This window comes from Lactuca virosa, chromosome 6 (genome assembly GCF_052849685.1).
Source record: "Lactuca virosa cultivar CGN04683 chromosome 6, Lactuca_virosa_CGN04683_v6, whole genome shotgun sequence".
Taxonomy (NCBI): domain Eukaryota; kingdom Viridiplantae; phylum Streptophyta; class Magnoliopsida; order Asterales; family Asteraceae; genus Lactuca; species Lactuca virosa.
The window spans coordinates 150,731,057-150,758,987 of record NC_136431.1 but is presented as its reverse complement, the minus strand read 5'-3'; positions in this window follow the sequence as shown (position 1 = coordinate 150,758,987).

The following is a 27,931-nucleotide window of genomic DNA, read 5'->3' as shown; positions in this document are numbered from 1 at the left end:
AACGTTCTGGGGTGGAGGACGTCATGTCAAGTATCACAACATATGCAGTATAGTAATCAAAGTACAACAACCATTGCATTAATAGCAATAATTTTTACAAAGGTTACATTTAACAACAACATCAAAAGTAAATACAGAGAATAACATAAAATGCAGCTCGGTACTAGGCTGTCTTCACAAAAGCTCCCGGAGTGTACCTGTCTACTGACGACCTGAGAATACAAGTTATTTTGAAAGCGAGTATCAGCATTTTAATGCTGGTGAGTTCATAAGCATTTAATGGCATTGAGATAAATACATGTTTTTCTTCAAAATAATCTCATAAAAGATGGTGGTTTAGAATTTACAGAGTATTAGAATTTCTCCCAGAAAATCCTATATTTTCTAATAAAAGTAGTTTTCTACCAAAACTCGACTGTTCTATGTTAAAGCAAATGAGTTTCCCCACTGAAATCAGTCTCTACCAAGACCCAACTGTTTATTGTTTAAGGAGTATTTTCCCCTAAAAGTACTATCATTATCAAAATATAGTTTATACTTTAAGGAATATGTGAGAAGATCACAAGCAAAAGTAATAGGGAAAATAATATTTTACGTCCGCGGTAACACTGCTGGTTAAAAGTAAATAAGACATGGACTCCAAGTGGTATCGAACGAACAATACACCTCGAAAAGAAATACAGACTCCAGGCGGTATTAAGTGAACAATACGCCTCGGAGAGTCTAAAGTAAAAGAAATACAGACTCCAGGCGGTATTAAATGAACAATACGCCTCGGAGAGTCTAAGTGAATGAAATACAGACTCCAGGCAGTATTAAATGAACAATACGCCTCGGAAAGTCTAAGGTAAATGAAATACAGACTCCAGGCGGTATTAAATGAACAATACGCCTCGGAGAGTCTAAAGTAACCTTTAATCCTAAGTAGATTAGTTTAAAGGTTTAAAATGTGGCCTAGTGTATAACTAGGAAAATATATCATGGGGGTTTTATATGTAGAAAATACCGTGATAACACTTATTACCTTAAAGCCATGAATTATAAGGTAAACGTAAAGATACTCGTAACCATATTGATTGACGATCGAATACTTGATGACCTGCTGGCGTCGGAATGAAGGTGACATTTGTCACCCTTTGGCTTGGTCGGCCGGGACTGTAGCTAGCAGTCAGGATGTGGGATGGTCTGTCCCGTATAGATCTATACACTTAATGCCCGCTCTCCCTCCAGGAGACTTTGGTTACCACTCGACAACGGTGAAATCCGCGTCATGAGGATGTATCACGTGTTTTGATTTCTATAAACCTTTCTTTCTACTAAAAGTACAAGTTTTTAGAATATAACTAAGTTCTCCTTCATGAAAGTTATGGTTGGTTTCTAAACTATACCTATTATAGTTTACTTGAGAGGTTATCTAGATGCCTTTGCTACCCAAAGGTGACGAACTGAAGTAAGAGGTTTAATATCTAACAAGATATATATAATATATAACTAGGATTTCAACGACACTCAGACAAATAGCCGGATGCTCTAAGTCCACAACCAAACAAGGAACAGGAAGTAAAGCGGGCTATCAGTCCTAAGTCCTTCAAGCCCTACTTATATAACTATATCAATATAGACATGAATCTAACAAGGAAATACGTTTAAAAGACTTTGATAAAAGCTTGGTAATTTAAAAGAGATTTTGGTACTTTAAAAGAGATTTGAGAACAAGATAGGAAAACCTTTAGCTGGATAAACCAGTTTAACATGCAAAAATCTATTTGATTGATACTTATTAATCACATGTGATTGATATGATAACTTATCAGCTCAACTTGTATTCCCCCATAAAAGCATTTAAAATCATTTAAAAGGTTGATTAAGGGGTATGAACTCACCTGAAGTGGGTGATTCGGATGAACGGATTGTATAGGATGCTATGTGTCAAGTGATGACTTGAACACACACTCGGATCCTAATGAACATGCAATGATACATTTATATATCTAATTAGTCATTTAATAATTAATTATGCATGTAAAGACATCCTAATACATGAAAACACTTTGCTACAAGTGCTAGGAGTACTAAGGGTTGCATCTAAAGAGAGTATGGCCTCACATTGGAGTTTACTCCCCATATGGTAGTACCATATGGGTTTACGGTTCTAGGACCATTTCCCCCATGAGTTTACGGTCGTAAACTCATGGCAATGGTGCCATTGGGTGTTTTAAGGTCCTATACCACTCAAGGAAGTAAGCTAGACTCGAATCCAAGGCTTAGGAAGTGACTAGGGCTCGAAATGGTTCACCAATGGAGTTTACGGTCCTTGGACCACTCTTGGGAGTTTACGATTGTAAACACATGTGTTTACGGTCGTAAACACATGAGTTTATGGCCGTAAACTCATGTTTGCCCAACCATTTCGTGTTTTGGTGTTTCTAGCTTATGCATGCAAGGTTCTAGTCCTTTATACAAGCCATGGAAGGTGTTAGGGGCACTTAAACACCATTTGAAGGTGTTTACGGTTCTAGGAGATCTCCCAAAACCGTAAACACATATGTTGTTGGGGATTTTGATGTTCTTCAAGGGTTTAACATGTATTCTAAGTAAACAACTAGTTAGGAGGAGTGTACTTACTTATAGGAAGCTCGAATGAGTGTTTAGAGCCCAAAAACACTAGTGTGTGTTCTTGGTGTTCTTGGTGTTCTTCATGAACACTTGAAGATCTAAGAAAAGAGGAGATTTCCATGGATGAAATCGAGTAAAAACGCTAGATAAAGTGTTATATGAACGAACCAAGGAAGGAAACACTTACATTTTTGGCGGATTTGACGGAAAGTGATATGATACTTGAGAAAAAACTTGGGTGTTCTTGAGGTGGGAAGTGAAAAATGAACAATGAAGGGTAAACTCATGCTATATGCATGAGTTCATGGAAAAAGGGAGTTTACGGCCCAAACTCCCCTTGTTTGGCCGTAAACACCTAGTCAAGGTGTTAATTGTTTATTTGTTCCACGACACTCCTAACGGATACATCCATTTATTTGTTCGTTTGACGGCAAATTAAAATAAAATACTCAAATGGACTTAAAACCGGCCAAAAATGTTCTTAGATGAATTTGACCATTATTTGAAGTGCTTGACTGCGGAGTTTAAACAAATGAAAATTTCGGGTTGTCACATCATCCCCCCGTTAGAGGGAATTTCGTCCCGAAATTAGAGTTCAAGCCGCTAAGTTATCACAAAATAACTTAGCAAAGAGATGGGGACGTTTAAGTTTAACTTGCTCTTGGCACTCCCAAGTGAACTCTGGTACTCGCTTGGCGTTCCCGCGAATCTTCACGATTGGGATGCGGAATTGTTTCGTTTTCCCCTTGGCCCCTCGGTCAATGATCTTTACAGGTTCCTACACGAAGTTGGGGCTCTCATTGATTTCGATCTTGACGAGTGGGACTACAAGAGTCTCGTCGGACAGACACTTTTTCAAGTTTTGAGACGTGAATAGATTAGGGTGGAATTTATGGAATCCCTAAAGTAGTCGTGGTCCGAAGGGGGTTGGACTAATTCTTATCAAGAATCCCCGGTGGTCCTAAGTTCTTGGGAAGATAAAATGTTTTCAGTGCTTAGAACATAGTGTACTTCCATGGTTAGATCATCACTTGGCGTGATCACCATTATGAAGTTCCAAAATTTCTCTCTTACTGGGGTGTAGTCCTCCGGGTTGGTTCTTAGAAGGCTCAGGTCGTCTTCGGATTCGTACTTCCTAATGGTTGGCTTTCAGAGGTTTTCTGAATCACTGGAGGTATTGGTTATATGCTGACATCTATTGGTCACGTGACGTCTATCTCGACCTAGTGCAAAATAGACCTGCACTTCTAACTCTCGAGGTGTTTCTAATGGAAACTCTCAAAGTCGGTGTGATAGAGGGTTTTACCAGACGATGCTTAGAAAATTTCAATTTTCATCATCGTCTAATAGATGCTTTCACAGTATGATCCCTAATAGGAAAGAATCATTCTCTTACTCGCTTCGCTGTTTCATGGATAGCAGTCTCAGATCGGGGCTATCTTCGCCCTTAGAGAATTTCTGAAGCGTTTGACTATTTCAGGAGGTGGTTCTACTATCTCTTTAGGGATATTATTCCTTGGAACACCTAGTACTCTAACAAATCTCTATGACTTTCTTCATTCTCCATCGCGTCTGCTCCTTATAGTTTGTAGGAAGCGCGTGTTCTTGTATAACCCATCGACTAACACCCAGACTGGTGTCAAGTCTACAATCTCTTTATGGTCTAGGTTATATAAAGCTTAACGCAACTTACCATTTACTTTATTCAAGTATTCATGGTTGCGGAGGTGGTCATGTGGCTCTCAGCATCCTAGAATTAACTTTGGAGAATGCAGTCTATCGTCTATAGGGCGACAGTGACTTTTCTCGCATGAGGAGGCAGTGTGTCCTAGGCACTACTCGTCTGTATCTGGATGGACGAAGTGCCTGAGTAGTGCGAGTATCCCTTGCAACTACTCTTCCGGTGTTACCGAGTTTCTCTATTTAGATTAAATCTAGATAGAAATGGGTTCTGCTACACAGAACCTCTAATTTCTTCATCCATTCATCTCAGTGTTTAACCTGTCTCAACTTTCAGGTTTCCGGGTCTCCTGTTGAGATGCTTAGTTTGTGGGATTAAGCGTGAATGGATGGTCGTAGTCAATGCTTTTGACTCTTACGACTTGAGTTACTTTTCCTAACTGAGGGTGTTAGCTACTATGTTGGCTTAACTGGGGTGACAACAATTTCGAATTTGTGGTCATGTTAGTAGCTCCCCACCGTGGTTCTCTTGACTCTAGTTCCTTTTCTATGGGATAGGATGAAGGGTCTTATTATAAGGTTCGTGGTAGACCTCATACTCGGCTCAATCACTATTACTTCATGTATGCAAGTCGTATATAATTAAGATTGACGGGATGTTCAGCTGTGTGGCCCCACCCCAAACCCACAACCAAACAAGGAACAGGGAGTAGGGAGGAAGCACCCATCTTAAATCTTATCGATCTAAATTATATACCACTCTAATGCATATACTCAGTAGTAGTAAGTTAATCCCATGAGTTCTTTTCTCTTGATTCACGAACCTGATTGTGCGGTGCGGATGGCCTTTCTGGAGGATCTATTGAGTAGGCCTCGGGCGGTTACTGTCTTCCGGAATGTCCGCAGTGCCTACCGTTTCTAGTTTTAATGTCTAAGGAGGGGTTGGTTAAGAGCGTGTGGTACCCCTCACCTGGGTACTTCTGAAGGTTGGATGAGAGAGACGACTGACGGTTCGTATTAGCTTTTCTTATCAGGTTCGGAGGAACCTTTATTTGATGCTCAGGATATGGTGAAAGTTCTTTTTACACAACACTAGGAATTCTCGCATGGTTGAACCAATTCGAGACATGACTGACAGCAGTGTCGAAATAAATAACTTCGACACGATATAGAATGAAGATCGATAGGACCATGTGCTGAACGGGGCACACAAGTTCTTAGCGTCTCGGGTTTCGTCCATGGTATCACTATCGTGGATACTCGGACCGACATGGTTGACGCAGAACTCTAGGGGTCCTGATGTTTTGGAATAATGTACTTTTCATGAATGAATTTCTCACGAGGCCTCTCTATAATCGCCTAGTATACACTAGTCATGTATAATTAAGATTAAAAGGACTGTTGACTGAGCGACTCCGCCCTAAATCCACAACCAAACAACGAACAGGAAATAAGGCCGCATCACTCACTCTATGTCTATCAATCCCAATTATACATGGCCTTAACGTATATACTAAGCCATTATAGCTTTACCTGATGGGTTTTTAAGTTTTACAACAGTGCTGCGACTTTCGCCTTAACGAGGGAGTAATTACAATTAGAATTGACTATTTAAAGTTTTCGGCTAGCTACTTAAGGTTGAGAGACGTACCAAAATTCTACCCGGTTCCTTGATGCTCCCCTTGTTATTACGGTTAGACTCCTCCTGCGTTCTTGTCCTTTCCTTCAGTTGGGCAGTCCCTCTTGAAGTGCCTAATTTCACCACATAGGTGGCATATTGGACTGGTCCCAACATTGGTGGTTGATGTAATGAACTCAACCGGGGTTCTGCAGCTGCGAGCGGTATGCCCCTTCATGTTGCACCTAACACAAAAGGGTTCCCGACAAACTCCATAATGGTGGAAGTCACACCTACTGCAGCGGGGAAGGTTTCGTAGGTATCGTCTTCTTGGAGTTGAGACGGAAGGGTTGACAGGGATATTGACTACCTCAGCTCGTTGCCCTTTGGAAGGTTCTTGAGTTGAGGTACTTCCCTCCTCGTTCTTAAACTTTCTTTTCAGTGGATTTGGTTGGGGTTCTTGGGTGGCTTTACACACCGGTGCTGGTTGCTGCTGTCCATTGCTTTGATCGGGATTCCCGATAGTGCTCTTGCTAACATTGGCGTTGTTAGCATTCAGGTGAGCCATTACAGCTGCTACGGCTGATGAAACTGCAACTTGAAACGTAGCTTCATCGATTTGAAGAATCGGTGTCTTACCAGCGGGTTGGTTACGTTTCTTTGGAGGCATGGTTTTTCCTACATGAAAAGGAACACAAGCTGATGAGAGATGATGGTTAACCCTACACGTATCTTTCTTTACTATGATAGGCATAAATTTTCCCGCGCCTTGATTTATGGTTATCTGAGCGTCGACCTACATCCCTATGATGCAGTCTAGGTAACAGGGTAGGAGTAAGTGTATCGGAAAGCCATAAAATGGGTGTCGTTCCAACTAAGTTATCTTTACATTGGAGAGGTTCACTCTCCGGCTTTGAAAAGATTTGAGAGGAGTTCGGAACGAAGATCACAGAAGAAAAGGCTCATGAATGTTTTATGGCTAAACACTCTCAATCGAGGTTTGGTGATCCGATCTATTTATATTAATCGCGACGGGAAAGACGATTTGCCTAGCACATAGTGTGAGTAGTGTAATCACTAACTCACTAAATTGTATTATTTTTATGGATTATTAGCGTGACGTTAAAGAGGTAGAAGCACTTCTCGGGTTCCATGCATTGGCTCCCTCTGTCCACCTCTTATCCTTGACTGGAACGGGCGTTGGTTTTCTTCGGGTACTTATATAGGGTTCTCTTCTCTGGTAGACATACTGAATTTCTGCTCTGCCTTACTTCCGATTTTGACTCTGAGTGTCATCACTTCATAATGGATGACTGGAATCTCGGAAGTTCAGGCGAATTTCCCACCGATGTCCCTAAAAGGCATAGGCACATGGTGATTTCAATAGTCTCGTCCCTGTTTATTTATTTCCTAAATGAGAAATCTTCTCAATGAACCTCTTCTGGGTCTGTATCGACTCTTCTGCCGATTACTGAAGTGGATAAGGCTTTCTAAAGGGGTTCGTGCGAGAATGGAAATGTCTAAAGAATCCTAAGAGATTATTAAAACATTTCACTGGGTGATCCATATCGATTCCTGCTACAATTTCATAGTGTACACAAATCATATATAACTAAGATCTGATAGGCCTTCGAATATGTGATACTACTCTATATCCACATCCAAACAAGGAAAAGGAAGTAGAGCGAAACCACACATTCTCAGCCTATGAGATCCTCACTATATATAACCTTGGGAGTATACACTCTGAAATCATAGGTCTATCAATAAGGATCTCTTTAGTTTTCACGCAAGGTTATTCATGGTTCCTAAAATACCCCTATGGTATTTTAATTACATGTTTGAGTCTTAACTTCTGAACATGCTTTTGGGTTTATTGTGAGTCTTTTAGTATCCTAAAATACTCCTATAGTATTTTAAACTTTATGTTTGGCTCTAGCATTCCTATTTGGCAAGTTTCAGATTTATTGCAACACCACCATCACTCCTAAGCACACGTTAGTCGCATCTCGAATAAATGTAATTGATCAGGTTACATTTATTCCAACTTACGATTACATAACTACCCAGGTTTGACGGTAATGCCCAACATCCGAAGACTTTTATTCTTATTCTTCCCGTGATACTTGTTCGGGTTTTTATATTCTGGATGTTCTTATACATTTGTAAAATATGGTTATATTTTAAAGTATAATTCTTGGTCAGAGTATTTTAAGCCAATGTATTTATAGGTTGTATATCTTTTATGATTTGATATACTGAGCTCACTATAAACAATGCTCTGATACCAATCTGTCACACCCCAAAACCGGAACGGCGGAAACGTTCTGGGGTGGAGGACGTCATGTCAAGTATCACAACATATGCAGTATAGTAATCAAAGTACAACAACCATTGCATTAATAGTAATAATTTTTACATAGGTTACATTTAACAACAACATCAAAAGTAAATACAGAGAATAACATAAAATGCAGCTCAGTACTAGGCTGTCTTCACAAAAGCTCCCGGAGTATACCTATCTACTGACGACCTGAGAATACAAGTAATTTTGAAAGCGAGTATCAGCATTTTAATGCTGGTGAGTTCATAAGCATTTAATGGCATTGATATAAATACATGTTTTTCTTCAAAATAATCTCATAAAAGATGGTGGTTTAGAATTTACAGAGTAGTAGAATTTCTCCCAGAAAATCCTATATTTTCTAATAAAAGTAGTTTTCTACCAAAACTCGAATGTTCTATGTTAAAGCAAATGAGTTTCCCCACTGAAAGCAGTCTCTACCAAGACCCAACTGTTTATTGCTTAAGGAGTATTTTCCCCTAAAAGTACTATCATTATCAAAATATAGTTTATACTTTAAGGAATATGTGAGAAGATCACAAGCAAAAGTAATAGGGAAAATAATATTTTACCTCCGCGGTAACACTGCTGGTTAAAAGTAAATAAGACATGGACTCCAAGTGGTATCGAACGAACAATACACCTTGAAAAGAAATACAGACTCCAGGCGGTATTAAGTGAAGAATACGCCTCGGAGAGTCTAAAGTAAAAGAAATACAGACTCCAGGCGGTATTAAATGAACAATACGCCTCGGAGAGTCTAAGTGAATGAAATACAGACTCCAGGCAGTATTAAATGAACAGTACGCCTCGGAAAGTCTAAGGTAAATGAAATACAGACTCCAGGCGGTATTAAATGAACAATACGCCTCAGAGAGTCTAAAGTAACCTTTAATCCTAAGTAGGTTAGTTTAAAGGTTTAAAATGTGGCCTAGTGTATAACTAGAAAATATATCATGAGGGTTTTATATGTAGAAAATACCGTGATAACACTTATTACCTTAAAGCCATGAATTATAAGGTAAACGTAAACATACTCGTAACCATACTGATTGACGATCGAATACTTGATGACCTGCTGGCGTCGGAATGAAGGTGACATTTGTCACCCTTTGGCTTGGTCGGCCGGGACAGTAGCTAGCAGTCAGGATGTGGGATGGTCTGTCCCGTATAGATCTATACACATAATGCCCGCTCTCCCTCCAGGAGACTTTGGTTACCACTCGACAACGGTGAAATCCGTGTCATGAGGATGTATCACGTGTTTTGATTTCTATAAACCTTTCTTTCTACTAAAAGTACAAGTTTTTAGAATATAACTAAGTTCTCCTTCATGAAAGTTATGGTTGGTTTCTAAACTATACCTATTATAGTTTACTTGAGAGGCTATCTAGATACCTTTGCTACCCAAAGTTGATGAACTGAAGTAAGAGGTTTAATATCTAACAAGATATACATAATATATAACTGGGATTTCAACGACACTCGGACAAATAGCCGGATGCTCTAAGTCCACAACCAAACAAGGAACAGGAAGTAAAGCGGGCTATCAGTCCTAAGTCCCTAATTATATAACTATATATATATAGACATGAATCTAACAAGGAAATAAGTTTAAAAGACTTTGATAAAAGCTTGGTAATTTAAAAGAGATTTTGGTACTTTAAAAGAGATTTGAGAACAAGATAGGAAAACCTTTAGCTGGATAAAACAGTTTAACATGCAAAAATCTATTTGATTGATAGTTATTAATCACATGTGATTGATATAATAACTTATCGGCTCAACTTGTATTCCCCCCATAAAAGCATTTAAAATCATTTAAAAGGTTGATTAAGGGGTATGAACTCACCTGAAGTGGGTGATTCGGATGAACGGATGGTATAGGATGCTATGTGGCAAGTGAGGACTTGAACACACACTCGGATCCTAATGAACATGCAATGATACATTTATATATCTAATTAGTCATTTAATAATTAATTATGCAGGTAAAGACATCCTAATACATGAAAACACTTTGCTACAAGTGCTAGGAGTACTAAGGGTTGCATCTAAAGAGAGTATGGCCTCACATTAGAGTTTACTCCCCATATGGTAGTACCATATGGGTTTACGGTTCTGGGACCATTTCCCCCTTGAGTTTACGGCCGTAAACTCATGGCAATGGTGTCATTGGGTGTTTTAAGGTCCTATACCACTCAAGGAAGTAAGCTAGACTCAAATCCAAGGCTTAGGAAGTGACTAGGGCTCGAAATGGTTCACCAATGGAGTTTACGGTCCTTGGACCACTCTTGGGAGTTTACGGTTGTAAACACATGTGCTTACGGTCGTAAACACATGAGTTTACGGCCGTAAACTCATGTTTACCCAACAATTTCTTGTTTTGGTGTTTCTAGCTTATGCATGCAAGGTTCTAGTCCTTTATACAAGCCATGGAAGGTGTTAGGGCACTTAAACACCATTTGAAGGTGTTTACGGTTCTAGGAGATCTCCCAAAACCGTAAACACATATGTTCTTGGGGATTTTGATGTTCTTCAAGGGTTTAACATGTATTCTAAGTAAACAACTAGTTAGGAGGAGTGTACTTACTTATAGGAAGCTCGAATGAGTGTTTAGAGCCCAAAAACACTAGTATGTGTTCTTGGTGTTCTTGATGAATACTTGAAGATCTAAGAAAAGAGGAGATTTCCATGGATGAAATCGAGTAAAAACACTAGATAAAGTGCTATATGAACGAACCAAGGAAGGAAACACTTACAGTTTTGGCGGATTTGACGGAAAGTGATATGATAGTTGAGAGAAAACTTGGGTGTTCTTGAGGTGGGAAGTGAAAAATGAAGAATGAAGGGTAAACTCATGCTATATGCATGAGTTCATGGAAAAAGGGAGTATACGGCCCAAACTTCCCTTGTTTGGCCGTAAACACCTAGTCAACGTGTTAATTATTTATTTGTTTCACGACACTCCTAACAGATACATCCATTTATTTGTTCGTTTGACGGCAAATTAAAATAAAATACTCAAACGGACTTAAAACCGGCCAAAAATGTTCTGAGATGAATTTGACCATTATTTGAAGTGCTTGACTGCGGAGTTTATACAAATGAAAATTTCGGGTTGTCACAGTTGGTGTGTTTGATTGTTTTTCATTGGACACTACTTGCCAAAAAATTCTCTTTCGTGCCTGTCTTTTCGAAATTCCTTTTTCATTCGAAATTTTTTCAAGAAGATCCTTAAATTCTTGTAAATTAATTTTCACATTTTCATTTGTTTCATTAGATTCCTTTTTCAAAATCTCTTTTGTATTTTGTTGTTTATCAACCCATTTTCTTTGTGGTTTTTGTCTTTGAAAAACATACGAATTCTTTGTTAGATTGTTTTCGATAGTGCTTTGGCTTGAAAAGAATCCTTCGTCTGATGATTTCTTGTTATTGTCTTCGACCATTTTGTTGAACTCTGGTTTGATGTTTTCAACTTTTCCAGTAGTGACAAACACTTGATTCGGAAATACAACATCATCTGAACACTTAAAATTTGGATACAGAATAGTATTTGTTTCAAAATAATGTGCACCTTTATCAGATATAATTTTGTCGAAATTTTCAGTGTCTCCAAACACTTGATCAACAACAACTCGTGGAATGGATGTTTCATTCGAAACATTCTATTCTGGCTCAGAATTTTGTAACTTTTTCTTCATTCTCATCATCACTACTATCTGTTTGACTGTCTCTCACACTCACATGATCAAAGTCATAAACTTTCGAAGTAGAGGGTCTATCAGTTGTTGGATTAGTGTCTAAGCCCGTAACTATATTTGACCCGGTTATGCATAATATGTACTTGACCCGGTTATGCATGGTCCTTTTAGGTTGCCTTCACCAAAGCAACTTGACAAGGTAATTTGATATGAGAGAGAGGATATTATGGTTTATTAATATATTATAAGAATAATATATTAAAGGAGAAATCATATTTATTTGATTAGTATTAGTCATAAATTAATTAGGAATTAATTTGGTGACTAAAATAGATTAACTAAATAAAGGGGCATAAACTGTCAGATGTGTGATTGTTGAGTTTTGGGCTGGGAAACCTAATGGACTAAAGGGGAACGAAATTATGATGAAGGATCATCATATTTTCGTCCAAGGCCTCATTCCAGAAGGTTCCTTGGGCTGCTTGGTGGCTAAGCTATCCATTAGGATTTAGACTGAAACCCTAGCACCCTACAGTATAAATAAGACCCAAATACTTCAATTTTCGGCCACTGGTTCCATAGAGAAACCCTAGGGCCGATTTTAGCATTGTCTATCCTCTCTCATAATTTCCTTCTTGCTTGTGTGGTGTTTGTGATCCATTAGAGGAATTACAATTGTGATTCTAAGCTCAAGAGAAGAAGATTCAAGCTACTATTGAGGAGGTAAACATCTAGATCTAATGTTATATGTTATTTTGAAAATATGTATGCTAGATTAGGGTTTGTAAGTCTTGTATTCAAAGCATGTACAATAGAGAAACCTAGATCCAAGCATTAGGGTTTGTATGAGTACATAGGATTATTCTTATGCATAAAACCCATCAGTGTCATCCGCAACCATCGAATCATTACAAATTTCTTTACCTTTTGACTTTTAATGACAGATAATTGAGAACAATCGATATTTTCCTCCTCCTCAATTTCACTGATTTCACTAAAACTATCAGAATTATCATCGACATCAGCAAAATTAGATTGAGAGTCAAGTTTCAAATGCTCAGTTCTTTTCAAAATTTTGATTTGTTCACTTTTGGTCAAAGTATCATTCACTATCTCAACAAGTTCATCAACATTCAAATATTCGTCTATTTTAACAATACCATAAGCAAATCGATTGTCAGACACTTTATCGAATTCTGCTACGGTTTTCTCACAATCATAGGACAAACTATCAACTTTCTCTCTTTCGAAAACAAGAAAAGGCAACAATTTCCTATGTTGTTCTTTTCTAATATCATACGAATGATGTAATGAAGTCAATTTAGCATATAGTCTCTTCGCCGAATTACAATAAATGTTTCGTTGAGAAAGTAACATTCTAACATCCTTATCTAGACAATCCCTATGATTATTCACGTTATTCAATTGCAATTCTAAATACTCTACTCTACTTTGTTTCGAATCTAACAATTTATGGGTTTGTAGCAACTGAATGTTCAATTTCTTAGCTTCATTACTAGCAGACATCATAATTGTATCAAAGTAAGCAATAGTATCATCAAAAGCAATTATTTCAGAATCATAAGCTTGTGAAGGAAAGTTAAAAGACTGAAGAATAGTACATACCTTGGTTGTCATCGATGGTTTGTCTCCTGATTTGGTCATGAAACAGCGACCAGTCACCATTTCGTCCTCATCTTCTTCAAATTATGCCAACATAGCACCATGCGTCGGATTACGCATCTTTTCATCATCAGATCCTGATGACCAGATCTGATATGTGCCATCCTCCTCACCTTCGCCTTGAGCAACCAAAGACAACCCTTTCGTCTTTGCACGAACTTCTCCAATCTTTCAACATAATAGGCTTTGTCCTTGACCTATTCTTTTTCTCTTCTTTCTTACGAAGCATACAATCATTAGCCAAATGATTTGCTCCGTTGCAATAATGATAGTCAATGTCCGAATCTCCCTTTAGTTTCTTCTCATTTTTGGCTTCAGTTACCTTCACATCATTCTTCTCGAATTTCTTCTTCTCCTCACCCACAGACTTATTCACGAAACTTCCTTTCACATCACTCTACTTCACCTTAGGATTGAAAGGTTTCTTGAAAAAAAATTTAACTCGATTGTTCGAGTAAAAAGAAACCGCTTCATCATCAGAATTCATTAGAAAGCCTTCTTCACCAGAACCATCTTTCTCAATAGCTTCTTTCTCAGACACTTTCGAAACAAGAGCTAAAGGATCTCCCAAACTCAGTTTCGACTCTTTAGCCATCTCATTCACTTCACTTTCATGAGTTTTCAACTGATTATACACATCATTCAGAGATGAAGTATCGAAGCTTTGTTGATTCTTCACCATCATGCTGACGCTTCTCCACTCCTTATGAAGTCCCATCACAAAAGTGAGATTGAACTCCATTGATGACCTTATGATTCCATAACGATTGAATCTATAGATCAGTTCATTAAGACGATCATAGTAAACGTCAATCGTTTCACTCTCTTTTTTTCTGAACTCTTTCAGCTCCATAAGACACTGTTTAACAGAGTTTATCTTCATTTTCTCGCTTCCCTGATACTTTTCCTTAAGAGTATTCCAGATATCCTTTGCAGTTTTATAACCATGAATGTAATTGTAAACAACAGATGGCAAGGCACCTCGCAATTCTCTCAAACAACGATTTTCATTGTTCTTCAGCCTGGTGGACTGATCAGTAACTGCAGGTGCTGATCCAGATGATCCAATATGTTGAACATTTAGTGGACGTTGAGCTATTCCTTTAATGCAGCTCCAGAGTTCCTCGTCCAATCCGTTCAAGTGATACTCCATTCGATCAACCCACTGATCATAGTACTCTTGAATCAACATACGAATCTTAGTAGAAGATCCTAACAGATGAGAAAATGAAGTCATCGTGTTCATGTTGAAATTCGCCATTAACGTACGGATGAGACTTTTTAGAAAAACTTGAAGAAACTTGAAATTGAACGACTGAATTGATCAGAAACACAAAAATGATTACTCAATTACACAATTCAAACGCATAATCAAATCAAAACTGTAGATCAGAGATGATTTTCAAAATCAAACAGTGCGCAAACTTTTGAGACAAACTCGCGACTCAAAAACTAGAGATTCAATTGAAAATCAGATCTTAGCAGTATAGATTCTTGCTCTGATACCAATTGTATAATTGTAGAAGTGATTAATCGAGTATTAGAATCAAATCAGAGTAAAGATGACCACGAGAAGTAAATAAGGTCTGGTTCAGCTCATATTACTTCCAATGAACAAGAATACAGAACGATAATAGAAATGGGAAAACTCTATCATCCACTCTATGTTCAGCTCCTATTTATAGGAGACTGAAAGTACAAACAATACTAAGGCTAGACATTAAAGCTTCGTAAATCAGATGCCTTAGTAAATACATAAGGGAACATACGAAAAAGACAATTACACAGACTTCGACATATTACAATACATTTCGACTCTACAGAATATGGATATTCACTACAGTTAAGTAGTTGTAGAATTCACATATCAATGTGAAATCTAAGTGTACTATCCATTGATTTTAGTTGTTTCCAAGTTTGTAGTAGGTTATAACTTAGTTTCTAGTTACTAAATCTAGTATGTTTCGTGCCTATACATACAACTAAGTTTATAAAATCTAGAACTAACTCGAATTTTGACGGTTGTCACAAAGAACATACATGTAAACTATAATAGGTATAGTTTAGGGAACACTAATACTATTTTACTAGGTCATGAATATCATACTAAAATGATTCTTTAAAGTATAATTACTGTACACTACTAGTACAATGTAACTCATATACTTTCAAGCACAAAAGAACATTAGTATTCACTTCGTGTCCAGTTATACAGAGTTGTGAGGTACTACTTGGTTGTACCCACCCGGGTACAAGCTTCTAAGTCTTATAATTTATAACCAGAGTCTCCTGGAGGGAGATCGTGAGTTTTTGTATAGATCTATATGGGACTGACAATCCCACATCTTGCTGTTAGCTACAGTAGGACCGACAAGTCTACGGGTCACAAATGTCATATCTTTTTCTACGCCTACAGTATGCCGTGTTTTACCAGTCCAATTAAGTATGGTTATATAAAACTCACAATAGTATCAACTAAGGCGTCTAGATTACGAGATTTCATAACTTCAACTAGTTTTACTAAACAATACAACTACACCACACAACGTTTCTAGTAACATGAACATACGGTTTGAAAGGGGCCTATAATGCTAACTCTATGATTCCTTGGTGTATACTTCAGGGTTGTATATTAATAGGATCCGATAGGCAATAGAATGTGTGCTTTCTGCTTCATTTCCTGTTCCTTGTTTGGTTGTGAGCTTAGAGCAGATTCACACAGTCTACTATCTATTCGATCTTGGTTATATATATATATATATATATATATATATATATATATATATATATATATATATATATATATATATATATATATATATATATATATATATATATATATATATATATATATATATATATATATATATAGTCCGTATACACTAAATAATCATAGGGGGGAAACAGGTATGGGTCAGGTCATAACATACAAGTACAACATACTATTTTGTAGTACAAAAACATACTTTTCGGATTGAACATTTAACTAAGTACATACCTATACAATGGATTTCATACAAATACAACATTTTTACATTACTTTCTAAGTACAATGTAGATGTCACTCAAAAAGGACCAACATTGTTAACTCTATAATTACCTAGTGTATACGCTAGGGTTACATACACTGTAGATCCGACAAACAGTGGAATGTGTGGATTCCGCCTCATTTCCTGTTCCATGTTTGGTTGTGGGCTTATGGCAGAACCGCACAATCGACTGTTTGTTTAATCTATATTGTATATAACTTGTATCTACTTGGTGATCGTAGAAGGAACCTAAAGGTCACATTTTCTTACATTAGATTACACTAGAAAATATTGGATTTTATGGAGGAACATGCTAAGTTTTTCAAGGAACAAAGAACATGCTTTCTAAAACAAAATACTTATGAACTCACCAACTTAAATCTTGATACACTTTCAAAGTCACTTGTATTCTCAGGAAACTAGTAGACAGGTACACGCATAGGGATTCAGAAGATGGAGCATAGTAGCTTCATGTCTACGTTTTGTTATTTACTTTTGGAGTCAATCATATATGATATGAATAGAATGTAAACACTTTAATATTAATGAAATGTATGTTGTTGCTTGTTTTACAATTCTACATTTGTTGTGATACTGAGCCTGACGTCATCCGCCCTCAGACGTTTCCGCCGTTCTGGTTTGGGGGTGTGACATCTGTGATGTGCTTTGAGTATGTGCTGAGTAAGAGTATCCAGCAAGAACATTTTAGAGAGAACTTTAAGTAAAGGAGTAATCTAGGAGAGATACCTAGATGAGCATTGGAGGAGCCTACTGAGAGAGTAGTTAGATACCCGTGAGGGGTAGAGTTGCTTCAGTTTGGTGATACCTTTTGAGTATGAGTAGAGAAAGTAGAGTTGTACCCTAGAGTGGTTGTACGTGTTGGTAGAGATTATTCAATGCCTAAATGCTTCTTGCTTCATGCTTTGTGGAACTCTTGACGATGGGAGTTAGCTACTAAGTGAATATGACGATATTCAGGAGGTAGATGGCTGGCATCATAAGGAGTTCTTCAGCAGCTGATAACAGAGAAGTGAGAGAACCTAAGAAGAGCCTAGGGAGTGACCCTAGTCAGAAAAGTATGCTGATGGAGGAGAGTATTCGCTGGGGAGCAACCAGGTATATCGGGATTGGCGATCGAGAAGGTTGAGCAGCTACTTAGGTAATCTGGGATGATCCGTGTGGAAATTTTGGGTAGATGTGGCAGGTAGTATGGGCCCGTACTACTGAAAGTAGAGGACCCATACTCGATACAGGGAGAATTCCAGAGGTTCTAAGTAGCAGATTGAGAAGTGATAACATGGTTCGAGTACCATGATTCATAGAAGATTGAGATGTGATAACATGGTTCGATTACCATGATTCGTAGCAGATTTAGAAGTGATCACATGGTTCGAGTAACATGATTCGTGGCGGTTAGTGATTCTGGTTTTTCCAGTTGTCCCGTTGTGGTTGATTAATCTGAGATCAGATGATAGAGTGTGGGGCCAGAGGTCCATGTCGAGCAAGTTTTAATGGAGTATACCTTGAGAGGGAAATCGAGTTAGTTTCCGAGATATTTTATTGGTGAGATGCCAGATGGAGTCGCAAGGCTCAGGGATGAGTAGAGATGATGCTTATTGAAGGATCGCGGTCTGTGTTGAGCAATCGACTGATAGATGAGACGTCACCTTTTGTGGCAAGAGTGCGTTGTCCCCGTTTCCTGGGAGAAACAAAAGGGATAACGAGTTTTCGGTTTCAGAGTTTGGAGGTAAACCCCGTGGGGGTAGCATATGGTGGTGACCTTTTCACCAGAGTATTTGGGCAGTATGTCTATTGGGAGGTATTTCTTGTACCATGGAATCATTAGTGGGGACTAAGATGGAAGAGACCCAGGAAGGTGCCTTTATGAGTGTGGCATGCTTTTAGCAGCAGTTTCAGGTGGTTAAGAGGAATATATCGGGGCGGTGGCCCTCGTTGTCTATGTTGTGTATCGAATATGAGAGTGAGGTCTCTTGCTTTAATGATGATTCCCGCGTTGGGAGGCTGGTCGAGGAGTCAGAGACGAGGTGCATGATAGTGCATTATTTCCGGACCTAGGGTCAGGATTAATTCGGGACAGTTGAGGTGTCCGGTGGTATATCAGTTTGAGGTTTTGAGATGACTAGAGTCAGTCACGTTGGGAGGATTCTGAGATTTATGTCTGAGTTACGGGATGTTTGGAGTCGCCTGGTTTTCATGGAGAAGATCATTGAGTGATTATGTGGTACGTTCCAAGAGTCAAGTGTGATGTACCTGGTGAAATAGTCTATGGAGTAGATCGTTGGTATGCCGATTGGTGATGGTTCAAACCCTGAGTGGGGGAGAACTGAGTATTCTTTTGAGAGGATCAGCGATCCGTTCAAGTGCGGTTAGAGAACTGGTTATGGAGGTCCGCGATGCGGACACATGAGACCTGGGTTATTGGTGGATGAGGCGAGGTGCAAGGCGGGATGATGTATGAGTATATACGTAAGGAAGGATAATTGAATCCACGGAAGGTGGCTGTTGGTCAGAGAATTTATTGTGGCTCGGAATTTGTCGGGTTTGCACAAGTTGCGTTCGAGGCAGTTGGGTCGCTGAGTTCATGGTGCAATAGCTGAGATTGGCGGGTATAGGTATAGATTGTGATCTATACTCTAGGAAGGGCAGCAGTTGAGTTGACAACCAATTTCAGAGTCGGTATGAGTAGTTTCCTATGTGTGGTGATTAGTAGAGGATGGAGCTTCGGAATTTCGTCAACATGTATCCAGTCGTTGATAATTCCTCCGTGTTTCAATCTGGGAGATGGGAGTATTTCGAGGTTTCGAGTTGCATAAGTGGAAGATCAGTGGTTGAGGCAAGACAACGTGAGATGCTGTGAAGGTGTATCGAGGTACCCGAACGTGATGTCCTAATTTCTGGTCATGTTGAGAATTGAGTTATGAGATGGCGGGTGGAATATCGAGTGATTTTTGTTCCATTAGGAACCCATCAGTTAATTATCGTCGGAGTGGGACTGTCCAAGGGTGTATATGTGCTGAGAAAATTACCTTGTCTACGAGAACTTACATCAAGAGTGGAGATGCATAAGATGAGTGGGTGTAAGCACCTATCTATCCTGCGGAACATGAGTTGGTGAACTCAATGTAGTGATGACTTGATGATGAGATTATAGGGTGATAAGAGAGCAAGTGGATCCGAGTGGGAGTAATCGCTTAGGATTATCAGGAAAACCATGGAGTGAGCCCATGGTGAGTCAGTTAACGAGAGAGTGTTGTGATACTGCGGGGAGCCATAGTATTCACTGGTTAGTGGGAGAGTGTTGTGATATTGCGGGGATCCGTAGTACTCACTAGTCAGCGAGAGAGTGTCGTGATACTGCGGGGAGCCGTAGTATTCACTAGTTAGCGAGGGAGTGATGTGATACTGCGGGGAGCCGTAGCATTCACGAGTTAGTGAGGGGGTGTCGTAGGCTACGGGGGGAACCGTAGTACTCAGTAGTCGATGAGAGGAATACTGTTCAGCAGAGAGCTGTAGTATTCAGTAGTCAGAGTAAGACGCAGAGGAGTTCTAGGGCTTAGGTAGCCTTACCACTTGAGTCTTCGGGAGCCTGGTTGCCGAACCGGGGGCGAGACGGGGGTCTCTGTGTCGGTTGGGAATCGTTATATCCCTAGGATAAGGAGGGATTACCGTAATCGGAAGGAAATTGGAGAGTTGATGTGTGCATAAATTCTCGAATCTTGGGTCATGAGTTGAGTACCAGATTGGAAATGAGTGGTTCCAATTCTGCTGTTGAATCAGACTCTTGAGCTCGAGTCTGGATCCATTCGTGTATTGAGTAGGCGAGATGAGGTTTCAGATTCGTGGATGGGTTTCATTCTGAGGGGTATTAATCTCCATCTGCAGTCTTAGACCGGAGTGGGTCAGTTTTGTTGGTATGGGATGAACCGCGAGACGCATGGAACCAGTAGGTGGTAGATGACGGAGGTCGGAGGTGAGATGACTTCAGAAGGGGTTGTAGTATTTCGCTTGGGGGAAAGCGAACTTCGTGACTTGTGTGTCACAATGAGTTGAGAGATTTATTGTGAGAAAGAAGTTGGTATGTCTTTTTTGGGTGTGCAGTGGGTAACCTTTGGAGGTTTAACTTTTGGGTTGGAGTTGACTTGGTGCTCAATGTTGGAAGGCACATTTGAGATAAACGGGTGCTGATTAAGGGTGACAGAGTTTTGACCGTTTTCTTGTGCCTGAGGACAGACTTTTGAGGATCATTTCCTTCGTAAGAGTTCTAATAATTGTTCAGGCGGTGGGTCCTTAGTGGGTTATGACCTTTCTATTCCTCCTGAGTTCGGCCGGGATTGATTGGAGAATTAGAGTTGGTAGAGTGTTCTTAGAGTCTGTTATTCGATGAAGGATTAACATGATGATATTTTGCGAGGGTGGTCTGGCAGGGAGACAGACAACTAGACTTTTCAAGTTCTGGAGAGTCAGACCGAGTACCGCAGCGGCAGAAGGGTCTGTCCTTCTTCGTGGTCGGGAGTTCCTGTTGGGTTAAGGTGTCTTTGTAAGAGATTGCTGTATGATATGAGGTCCTTTCGGTGGTGCTTCTCGGGTTTTGGGTTTGATCTATGTGTTGATAAGGAGCGATTTTGAGGGCGAAATCTAATTCAAGTGGGGGAGAATTGTAACATCCTGTTTCGGATGGTCTGTGCTTAGGGTTTGTGGGCTGCAACCCGGGCATGAGGAAGTCTCGGGGTTGCGACGAGTTACTAGAAGCATAGGGCCTCTCGTCGCCTTTCCATGGTTATGAGGTTCATTGGAATCGAAGTTATATCGAGGAAGCAATGGAAGTTTGAAGTTTTGGCAGGATAAGTCCCTTATTTAAGAAAGGTGGCAGATTAGTATGTTGGGTGTACATGTGTGTACGCTTAGCGTACTCATGTGCGTGGTTTTTAAGCGGAGCCACCTAGTACACTGGGCATACCAGAGGGTACGACGGGGTACTAGGCACATAGTGAAAACCCTAATTTTGGGTGTGACCCTATATAAAGGATATGATGACCCCATTCCTGGCCACCATTCTCAGTCATCAAACCCTCTTAAACCCTAAAAATTTGTTCATAGAGCTTGTGAGTGCATTTGAGAGCCTTTGGGTGATTTTGTATGTTCTTGGAGTAAAGAAGAAGCTTTGGAGAAGAAGGAGTGAGAGTCCAGACCCTTGGATCTGAGCATATTTGTGTTGGCAGCTTCATATAGAGGTCTAAAGCTTCAAGCTTTCTCACTCTTGTGATTTGTGCATCATAGTGAAGTATTTTAGGGTTTTTGTCCCAAACGTTGGAGACTTTATGAGTTATTGAGCTACAGAGACTATGATCAACACCTTTGAGTGTATTGTGTGGTGTTGTGACATAAAAATCAGGACTTGGACGTTGGGATCTAGCCATGCATGAGATATGAGCATTTTGAGCTAAGAAAGAGAGAGTTTTATGTGTTTATGACCTTATCAGCCATGAAAAGGCTTAAAGTCACTGACTTTATGGAGTAAGATCTATTAGGGAGTCCAAATATGTGATATGAGCAAAGGTCTTAACTGATTAAGACCAAATGAGTGGAAAGAGTGAAGCTGGGTCGTACGTTGGGCGTACTCCCAGTACACCCCGCGTATTGACCAAGTGTCCCCGATGGCCAACTTGGACTCGTGAGTACACTGAGCGTACCAAGGGAGGTACGCCCCGTGTAACCTCACTGTGGACTTTTGGGCTAAGTATCATTTTGGGCTTTGAGTGTTGGGCCTGGAGTTTGGGCTAGTTGCAATACAGTTTTGGACCAGAGGAATATATATATATATATATATATATATATATATATATATATATATATATATATATATATATATATATATATATATGTGTGTGTGTGTGTGTGTGTGTGTGTGTGTGTGTGTTCTTTGGGCCCTTGAGTTGGGCTTGCAATTTAGATTTGTGGGTTCGGCCTCGGGAGAGCCCATTTATTATTGGGCCTTGGTGGGCCCAATGGTTTTTAGATTATTGATGGGCTGGATAGTGGACTACCTTTAGACCTAATGAGTGAGAGTTTGGACTTAGTTCCTAATTGGGTTAATTGTGGGTTTGGCTCAGAGATGGAGTCTGGTGCGCTGCAGCAGCATTATAGGGGTTGTTCATCATCCGAGGTGAGTCTTCTCACTATTCTTTACCTAGAGTGGTAACCTTTGTGTGACCGGAGGGTCTTATGTGTTTATATTGAGTACTGTGATATCATGCATTATGTCTATGTGATTTATGTTGTGTATTATTCTGTGCTTAATGAGTTAGGACCGGAGGGTATACCCGAGTGTGGGACCGGAGGGTCCCATTGAGACACATTGACTGGAGGGTCTTATTGTGTTATAGTCTCGAGTAACTAATGAACTGTGTTTGGTATTTTGGGGAACTCACTAAGGTTCGTGCTTACCGTGTTATGTGATATGTGTTTCAGGTTTTTCTCAGAATCGCGGGAAGGCGCCGGCTTGATTGTACACACCAGTGGAAGAGTTATGTTTTGAGGATCCTGGATTATTAATCAAACAATTATGGAGTTGCGATTTGTAAATTAAATAAATGAGATTTTTGTGAAATGTGTTATGCGAATTATGTGATTTTTAAACAAAAAATTTGCTTGAAAATTTACGGTGTTACAGAAAGTGCTTGGTCGACAAACGTGCTAGCTGCAAATTTCACCTTGCATTCTTGAGGGCATCCGCAGATCTCAACGAATGGCTCGATCTTTTCCATCCATCGCTTTAAAGTTATCACGCCTCCCGTTCCATTGAATGTTCGTGGTTTGGCATTTGAAAAGTCTTGGTAGGTACAGACCTTTGTAGGACCTTGGTTTATTCCTTGGTTCGAGCTTCCAGTTCCTTGACCGTTACCGCCACCATTGTTCCTAGTTTCAATGTGTGCCAAGGCTGCTGTGACTGCAGCCAAGACTGCTACTTGGAAAGAAGCAAAGTTCACCTCTGGCGGAGGCGGTGGTGGTGGTGCCGTGTTGTTATTCTTGCGAATTGGTCTCCTAGGCATCTTTTGTCATGGAACAGAAGGACGATGAACGCATTGTTATTGTCTATAGGTTGTAATGTTTTCGGTTGTACATATAAGTGAATCTGTATAATATCATGAAAGAAGGAAAATAGAACACATAGCAGATAACAAAATCACAAATAAAACATAGAAATATTTCATTAATGATAAACTTTGTAGTACAATGCGTAAAAATTCACCTTGGAAGGTGTGTAGTACATAGAGACATACATGATCCGACAGCATAACGGCTTTATGAGTAGCGTAGTCCCTTAAACATAAAGTCGGTCCTACATACATTAGTACATAAAAGAGAATCATAACAATAGTGGTGATCGGTGGAGTGGATCCTAGTCGAGGCGGGAAGTGTCTGGTGGTGCTGATGATGAGGTGGATGCACCCTGAAGTCTGGCCAGATGATGCTCGGTGGCTCGTAACCGGGTCTCCAACGATGCCTGTCTCACCTGATAGTCCCTAACCACCTCATGAGTCATTTTCTCTGCGCGCTCAACCGCAGCTCTCATTCCAACCATCTGACCGACGGTTGCCTGTGCCTGCTCACCTATATCACGCGTCCTCCTAACCATCACTGGCAGGGCTCGATCTGCAGGTCCTCTGTGACTCAGGTCGTAATAGTCCCGGTTCATGCCAAATAGGGGATGCACCACCTGCTGGCGACTCCACCTCCAGATCTCATGTGCCGACGGGGGCGTAGGTGAAGGGTTTTGAGCATTCTAACACTCCTATGGTGTACATGCAACCCTCGAAACCTTGGATCTATGTTTTCTCTATTATACATGCAAATATGATTTTTCCAAGGTTCTCATCCTAACTAACATACCATGGGGAACTTGTAATATAAAACTTAGTGAGATGACATACCTTTTTCTTGTGGTTGATTCCTTGGAGCTTCAGGAGCCTAGCACCAATAATGTGGATGCCTCAAGTGGAATCACAAATCACCAAAACACCTTGGAAAACTTGAGAGAATAGTAATCACACTAGAAATCAGCCCACTATTTTTTTACTCACACACTAGTGCCATTTCATGTGCCAAAAACCTCTTTATATAGTATGGAGGATTAAGGTTACATTCATGTAAACCCTAATACCCATGACCTTTCATTTCCATAGGATCCATGGGTTAAAACGCCATGGACTATCCATGCAAGTTTAGCCCAACCTAAATGACTTCGCCCATTATATATATATATATATATATATATATATATATATATATATATATATATATATATATATATATATATATATAAGAGTCCATATTTAACTAGTTCCTTTTGATCACTAAATTAATTCTTTACCAATACTAATTAAATAATATGATTTCATATTAATATATTATAACTTATAATATATTAATAAACCATAAACATACTATTCTCAAAAGTCTATCCATACAAATTGTTCGGGTTAAGTGCAACCCAAATGGACCATGCTACTCTCGGGTCGAGTACATACCAATAATAGTTATGGACTTAGACATCTATTCCAACAGTCTTGTAACGCCCCGATTCTCAGGTATCTATGTTATATAAGAATTTTCTTGATTTCAAGGTCTACTCGACGAGTTGGTTGCCTTAAACCCAGCCTCCCCTTTACAACTCCTTGGCGCCCTTAAACCCTAAATCGTGTATGTGTGTGTGTGTGTTTCTTTGGTGTGTTAAAGCTTGGAAGAGGGATCTTGGTGAGGAAGCACTTGGGGCAAACAAGTAAATTAAGGCTAGGAACTCGTGAGAAGCAAAGATCTTCTTCAGTTGGTACTCTCTTAAAGGTATTAGGCTATTTACGTGGCTAATTTCTTCTTTAATCTCTTTTGGGGTGGGTTTTAGGAAAGGTTTCTTGTGTTTGAGTCAAGATCTGAAGTTGCAACTTCAGATCTGGACTCCCTTTCGCCTCTAGATCCATAAAGTTATCAGCTTTGGCAAGTATGAGCCTTCCCTCAAGTGTGAGACTTCTTTGCAAGCTTGTTGTTGTCATTTTAAGACTTTAGAGCTTTACATGCACGTAAAGTTTGCAACTTTACGTGATAAACATGCCTTGGGAAGCTGAATATACAATTTGAAGCCTTAGCATGGCTTAAAAAGCCTTTGTATGGATGAAGGAGTGAAGGGGCTCGGCAAGGCGCATGGTCGACTCGGCGAGTCCGATGAAGATAGCCATGGGTTCGGCGAGTCAGGTAAGTGACTCGGCGAGTCGGCTAGGGTTTTCCCAACCTTTGGACACGTATGAGTGCGGCGAGTTGTAAGGGGAAAACTCGACAATTGGGCCGAGGAGTTTATGGCCACTGACACTAGAAACTCGACGAGTCACTCAAGTGACTCGGCGAGTTATGCCAGGAACTCAGCGAGTAGCCGAGGGTACTCCACGAGTTGAGGTCAACATGGACTGTTGACCTTGATAGTGGACTTTGACTTTGTCCAATGGTTGACTATTGGACTTCTACGACATTTGGGAAATTTATGAGCATGGTGGGGACATTTAGTCAAGAAGGTCATGATGGGTATTAACATAGTATTTATTGTGTGATAGTGTGGGATTTCTGGTGAGACAGCAGCCCGAGATTTGTAGTACTTCAGTACTACTTGCGAGGTGAGTTACCCTCACTATACTAAGGGTCCTAAGCCACCAAGGACGGCCCATTGGATTTGATATCCTAGTAGTTATTGTTATGATGAGTTTGAGCTAGTAATGTATGCCAGTTGATATGCTAGTCTGGTAGATCTGTAGGACTACCTGTGATTCTGTATGATTATCTGTATTTGCATTAGTTATGTTATATATCGACATATTATGTGGTATGGGTTGAGATGATACTGCTCCATGCGGTAACCAACAAACCCGGTAGCATTCCGGATGCGAGCTGAGGGAGACTCGTACTGTGGGCTCGGTGACAATCCAGATGTGAGTTGTGGGCCCGGAAGGCAATCCAGACTCACACTGTGGGCCCAGGGGGTAATTCAGTCTGTAAAGCTGTGGACCCAGTATATGATGTTAATTGTATATGTATTATGTGCAGTGTATCAGTATTTGGGGGAACTCACTAAGCTTTCGGGCTTACAGTTTCAGTTTATTGTTTCAGGTACATCAGGGAATCGCGAAAAGGCGAAGGCATGATCGTACAGCTCCTCATGATTTGTTATGTTTCTGGGAAACTCTGATGTTACACATTTTGAAAACAAAGTTCTAATGATCTTATTGGTTTGAAATGTTTTTAAAAGTTCAAATTTGTCTTGAAATTTTTGGGTGTTACAAGTTGATATCAGAGCCTTCGTTTGAGTGAATTGGAGGAACACTCGTGTGACTCCAGTCTCAAATCAGGGGAGAGATTTTAAAATGATTTTTTTCAAATGGTTTTCAAAATAGGTAAAGGAGGATGCATAGTGTACGATCATTCGGAGCCAGTAAGTAGACCCTAAAATATCATACAGTTATTTGATATTATGATATGATAGAACAACATGCTAGTACTAGGCTAGGGATCCTCAGGAATTGCATGATAGAATTGTCTGATTACGTGATGCCTACTAGCCTAGGGTTTCTTTATATGAGATTGACATCATTACTGCAGTTACTTGTGTATGTATCACGGTTGTACATAATTAAGATCTTATAGCCCGAGAATGTTTGAATTGACCTTATGTTCTGTTCTTATTGATTAAGGCTTAGGGTAGGATTGGATATTTGAAAGTCTATAGGGTTCAACATTATGTATGATTAGCATACACTAATGTTGTAGAGTTGGTGGAAGTTTCATGAAGGGGTGGGTTGTGTGAGGCCGATAGGTCAGTCGTGATTCAGTTAGCCTTCCTCTAGGAGTGAGGATTGAGCGCTCGCTATGCTTTTGTATATTGTTACGGTGTTGTGGTGATACTTGAGACAAATATGGGTAGGTGTGGAAGGTAGTATGGGCCCGTACTACTGAAAGCATAGGACCCATACGCGTATCAAGGAAGTCGCAACCCCTATGGTTTAATCGGGAGTTGGTTCCTAGTTATTTATGTGGATTATCTGATATCTTGTGGTATGTTTCAGAATGGTGATGACCAGACGCTTTGTGACTGGATCCAATTCCGGATCAGGATCAGGAGACGGAGGCCAGCAGGGGTCAACAGCACCTGAGCCTATGCTGCATATGGGTACAGAGGAGTTTGATGCCAGGATTCGGG